At 36.6% G+C, this 6,415-nt stretch overlaps 1 pseudogene; it reads right to left on the bottom strand.

Annotated features, from left to right (window-relative positions):
* Positions 1-675: 675 nt before the first annotated feature.
* Positions 676-1,253, bottom strand: LOC141514091 (protein RER1 pseudogene; annotated as a pseudogene).
* Positions 1,254-6,415: the final 5,162 nt, after the last annotated feature.

Here is a 6,415-nt window from a genome sequence, read left to right on the forward strand (position 1 = left end):
ATTAAGAACAAAGTTTTGAGTCATCATGAAAAGAGCCAAACTTTAAACATCTGTAGTTCGATGCAATTAGGAAACTGGCATTAAGATTCCCCCATATACAGTTACTTGAAAATCACTTTTAAAATGTTAAGTTCTTTAGGAAAAAGGCAGCATTCAGTTTATATCATCAGCTCTACTATTCAATGAGACTTGATTATGGCCCCCAAATATCATGCATATGCCCAGACAACTGAAGGTCGCCGACTGTATCTTAAGGAGGCTTTAGACATCCCCATGAGTACCATACCACAGATGATGCAAAAGGCAGCTCCCGGCATCCTTCCCTCCCTCCTTCCCTACTCACACCGAAGCACTCGGGGGTTGTGCAAATGGATTGTGATGGTGACGGAGGTCACCGTTAACATAAGACTGTTCTCCCACTGTCGCAGTCTCCCAGAATCCCTTCAGAGTGAAACGCGTGACATGACCGAAAAATGACCTCCATGCAATTTGGTTTAAATGCCAGCATCTTCAAAACCTTTCTGACATTTCCATGACAAATAATTGAAGATCCTTTTTACAAAGAAAAGTTCGACTCCCTCATAATCAACTACTTTATATGAAGAAAAAAGGCATTGTTACAATGGCTCAAAGCGGTTCTTCTAGGATTATGTGGCGACAGGGTCCGTTCAGATTTTAACTAGCGACTATCTTCCCTATGTCTTCCTTCCCTTTGTATTTCCTCTTCCCGTGTGTGAACGGTACATACCTGTATTTAATCACATGCTTTATTTGCCTCTTCATGGTGATACAGAAAAGCATGACAAAGTACATCACAAGCATCGGTCAGAACACTGGGACACTGAAAGCATCAAAAAACGTACAGATCATAGCAACAAGAATGCCCTTAGTAGCAGAGTGCCAAAATTTAAATTCTGGAAGCCTTCGAATTAAAGGGCGGAATTCCTCATTTTGTTTTGTTGGTAAAGAAGGCCCTTCATCTGAGTCTTCCATTAAGGAGGGATCTACCTTTGGAGAAAGGAAAGCTATGAAAAGATTGCGGTGGTAGATTCCCAAAGCGTATGTCACGATGTACCAACCCTGTAATAGGTAAACTCTAATCATGTAGATGAAACAATCCCAAAGTTACAACCCATCGCACAGCTGTATAAGGAGTAGATTTGTCTAACCAGGACTGGTAAATCTGTGAAAAATCTAAACACCACAGAAGGCTTCCCATGAACAGAATCTCAGACGCTGTTTCCTTCAGACATTCTGTTGCTCGCTACGCCTCTGCGGCCGGGCCACGACGCCCCTCAGGGCCACGGGGAGGAGGAGGAGGAGGAGGAGGAGCGCTGCAGCCGCTGGTCCATGTATTATGCCAGCAACATGACTTATTGGATAGATGTTAGACTAGGAAACAGGGAGATCTGAGTTCAAATCTAATCTCAGAGGCTCTATGACCCTGAACAAATCAATTTAACATCTCTGCACCTTAGTTTCTTCATCTGTAAAATACAGAAAATAAGAGCACTTAGCACACAGGACTGTGAGACTCTCAGGAAATAAAATATGTAAAACATTTTATAAATATTTGATATTATTGTTATTGTGTCATAATCTACTTATCATCTATCTCTCCATTAAGTGACATCATTGGATTTTAGGATTATAGATTCTTGAAGGAATCTTATAAATCCTCTTATAATAATTGCAATGATAATAATGATAGCTACCATTTATTTAGTGATTTAAGATCAGAAAAGCACTTCATAAATAATATTTATACCACATATCTGGGAGGTAAGTACCATTATTATTCCCATTTTATAGATGAGGAAATTAAAGTAAATAAATAGTTAAGTGAATTGCCCAATGTCACTCAGCTAGTAAGTGTCTGACTTCAGCTTTGAACTCATATCCAGTAGGAGTTAGGAAGGGCAAAGGTGTGAGGTTCAAAGTCATGGGACTTTGGGGAAAATGATATAATCTTCCAGGAACTGAGAATTACCGGTGGAGTACTATGCAAGATGGGCTATACTATATGCAGAGTAGCCAAGGAAGACACTTTGCACCATATTATGGGGTGCAGACAGTTGGAGAAAGAGTATATGGCATGCATGATAAGAGGAGAAGGTGGTCACAAGAAGGGACAACAGGTAGAAGTTGACATGTTCTAGGAAATGAGCAAAAAGACAGGTTTAGTGAACCTGGGGGCAAGTGATGGAGGAGAAGTGATGAGCAGCATACATACAACCACAGAGTTGACTAGAGAAACCATGGTGGAGGGCTTCTTCTGGCATCCAGTCCAGGGCAATTCTGTACAAATTTTAAGTCAACAAAGAAGTCTGAGTAATACCACAAAGGATTTTTGAGAAGGGAAAAAAGAAATTAGATGATAATAATAGTAACAGCATTTATGGAGTACTTTAAGTTTTGCAAAGAGTTTAACAAATATCTCATTTTGTGAGACTTAAATGAAGTAATATTTGTGAAAGTTAATTTTTTCTCTGTCCTTGTTCTAATAACAACCCTGTAAAATTGTTATGATTATTCCCATTTTATAGATTGGTAAAATGAGGCAGAGTTTGTTAAAGGATTTGCCCAAGATCAAACAGCTAGTATGTGTCTGAGGCTGCATTTGAACTCAGAACTTCCTGATTACAAGTTTAATGTCCTACCCACTATATTATTTGGTTGCTTAAAGTAATAAGTATAGATTTTTATATGGGCAAAATTACTCATCAAACCAATATATTTCTAGGTTGCATATTCAGTTGTTTCACAAGTCAAAAAACTTAGTTTGGGGGTTAGAGTATTAGTGCTTAATTCAAAGAAGAAACCTGTCCATTGGGGAAATAAGATTATCTGGTTCCTTATTTTATCTTCCTCATTGTTCTCCTCTGTATCAGATCTGCCCTTCATTTTCCAGATTCTAGCCTTATGTTGAACTTGATGCTTTATATTTAATGCATTTTATGAAAGGTAATAGATGACTATCTGTAGGAATGAGGATTCACTTATCATAGAATAAGTATGTGATAGCTTGGTAAGGGTTATATAGTATTCTGTACACTGCTTTATATTATATTTCCTCATATCTCGATCAAAAAGAATATCAGTATATTCGAGTCTGTGTTGTAATCCTATTAAGAAAATGTAACTGGAGACTTCTGGCAAGATGGGGAGTGATGGGTGGAGAAAAAAAGACTAACTTGCCCCAATATCCCCCATGAGAACAGAAACAGAAAAATGGAATGAGATAATACCTGGAAAGTGTTTAGTACACTCCTGCCACATAGTAGGCTCTTAATAAATGCTTATTCTCTTCCCCCAAATAAAAAAGGTGTGGGGAGATCTACAGGGGCAAAACCAAAGAGCATCTAACAAGAATGACATCCAAGGAGAAGAGGAATAGTGAAGGAAATGACCAAGCACAAAAATAATTTCAATAGGAATGAATATTGTGGATTAAAATAAGCTGAAGAGATGATGAGAGAAGTGGGGGGATGAGTTAACATCCACTCTCCACTCTGGTTCTAGAAACAAAAGGAAAACTATGATAGAATGCATTAAATTGGATAATATATCTACATCCATATTTACATAGTAAGTGGTAATAAAGGAAGAACTGGTTCTTATAAAGAAAAACTTTACATCTACAGTACATGCTTGTCCTTCCTTCTCTAAGAAGACCATGACATCAGGGAAGTGATGCCATGACTTGCTAGTGAATTAGATTTAAGTGAAGGAGGTTCCTCCAGAACAGAGATGACTGGAACATCAGTTTTTAAAAAAGTAACAAGTCAAAATAATTCAATAACATGGAGATGGTTGTACAAAGATTTAATAAAATAAATTGAATGAATGTGTGTAATGAAGGAGAATCATTGAGAAATTGAATTTTTCCATTGGAAAACTAGGCAGCAGAAGCAATAGAAGAGCACCCAAAGATCATTACTCTAGAGTTGTGTGGGATTCCAGAATATCTGGTCTCAAGATAAGGAAACTATGGAAAAGGGAAGTCAAAGGATTTACCCAAGGTCATATTCTGACTATTCTGAATGGAAGTACTTTGATTCCAGAATCAGGATTTATTCTGCCTCACCTTCTGACCTAAGGAGGTAAAAGGATAACTCTACTGGAGGAACTTGATAACTTCATAAACATAAATGATAAAACTTAAGGCTTGAAATTGGTGAGACAATTTAGAAAGGAAGGAAAGAAACATTTATTAGGTACCTAATACATTCCAGGCATTGTGCTGCTTTACAAATATTATCTCATTTGATCATTATAATTCTATGGGGTCAGTGCTATTATTGACCCCCTTTCTAATAGAAGAAATTGAGACAAACAGAAGTTAAGTGACTTGCCTAAGGTCACACAACTACTCGATATCTGAGGATGGATTTGAACTCAGGTCTTCCTAACCCCAGGCCAGTGCTCTATTCACTTGCAAAACATCAGAGATTCAGAATTAGAGAACAAGAAGGAATCTGAGAGACCATCTATTTTTCTGACTTTTCTCTAAATAGCAGGCATTTATACAGTATTTCAAGTTAAAAAAAACCCTTTTACATATAATCTCATTTGATGTTCTCAATAAATTTGTGAGATAGATGTAATTATTCTCATTTTCTGCCTTAAAGAAATTGAGAGAAGTTAAGTTGTGAATCTAGTCTTCTTTGACTAATAAGAGCATGAGAGTATTTGAACCAATATTTTTCCAACTCCAAGTTCACAATACCATGCAACAAAATATTTTATGCTTTAAGACTTCCAGGGGTGGCTAGGTGGTGCAGTGGATAGAGCACCAGCCCTGGAGTCAGGAGTACCTGAGTTCAAATCTGGCATCAAACACTTAATAATTATCTAGCTGTGAGGCCTTGGGCAAGCCACTTAACCCTATTGCCTTGCAAAAAAAAAAAAGACTTCCAGGGAATGGTGAATTCTCTGCATTCCAAGACACCCCAGCCTATTAGGGTCAACTGTAATTTTTAGTAGGTCTGTTGGTCTCTTTGCAATTTCTACCCATTACTCCTAGTTTTACTCTCTGCAACTTAGATAAGGAAATTTCACCTCTCTTCCATGTGACTGTTCCTTTGAATACTTGAAGACAGTTTTCCATGTCCACCTAACTAAAGAGTGTGATTACCATATTTCAGGAAATTGCACAAGAAAGTTTCCCAGAATTATTGAGATTGAGGAATAAATAACACACAGAAACAGTCCTCTGGACACCAGCAAGGACAGAACAATTTAATTTTCATCAAGTTCTCAGCTATTCCAACAAAGAGATAATTTTGTAAACAGCTAAGGGAAAAAATAATGTATCAAGGAATATCTATTCACTCAATATGAGAATTGATAGAATGAGCTAGGATCTGATGTTTAAAAATCAAGAGAAAATGAACTTCATCTCAATAGCTTTTATTCAGATGGAAAAAAAAAACTACTATTTGAAAGCATGAAACTCCATGATTTATCCAACAATTTCTGCAAGAGAAAGCAAGCCTTGCTATGTCCTTTAATGTTTATGCTAACCTAATAGCTGGAAATCTCCAGGTTAATCCAATAAAAGCTTTACGACCATGAATGACTAATGTTTGACTCAATGTAAATTTATAGAGGGATATAAAAACAAGTGTAGAATTGTTATAATCATTAAAAAACCAAAAGTAGCCACCTAGAGGAGAATACCAACCATGGGTAATTAAAAAAAATACCATGTCTGGCTAGCAATTTTGTTATGCTAATTAATGAAGAATTTTAGCAAGGAAAAGTATTAAAAAAAACTTTGAAACATTAAATTAAATGCAAATAATGTACAATATTAGTGAAAAAAATAGCAGGTTTGTTTGGCTCTACCATTGTCTCAATGTGGAGAAAAAATTCAGAGGGAGAATCACAGTAACACAATTGTTGGCATGATTAAATAATGGTGGAATGTCCAAAGGGAACATGAATACAAAAATAACTCTGAATTCACTAAGAAATAATGAAGAAAAAAAAATCTCAGGAATGTCCCAACCAAAATCTAGAATTTTGACATCAAAGGGAAAAAAAAACCTACAGTGAGGCATCCCAAAAGGAGTTCTAAAATCAAGGAACAACTTTCAGTATTATAAAGATCTGGCAGTTTCTGCAAGGATTGAGATAAGAGCTTTGAATACAATATTCCAGAAGGCAAAAGATAGAGGCTTAACAGTCTGGAATTATTTTCAAAGGACAATAAAAATGTGCATACCCTTTGATCCAGCAATACCACTACTGGGTCTATAGCCTGAAGAGATTATGAAAAAGGGTAAAAACATCACTTGTACAAAAATATTCATAGCAGCCCTGTTTGTGGTGGCAAAGAATTGGAAATCGAGTGAATGTGCCTCAGTTGGAAAATGGCTGAACAAATTGCGGTATATGTATGTTATGGAAC

Source organism: Macrotis lagotis, chromosome 1 (assembly GCF_037893015.1).
Source record: "Macrotis lagotis isolate mMagLag1 chromosome 1, bilby.v1.9.chrom.fasta, whole genome shotgun sequence".
NCBI classification, from domain to species: domain Eukaryota; kingdom Metazoa; phylum Chordata; class Mammalia; order Peramelemorphia; family Peramelidae; genus Macrotis; species Macrotis lagotis.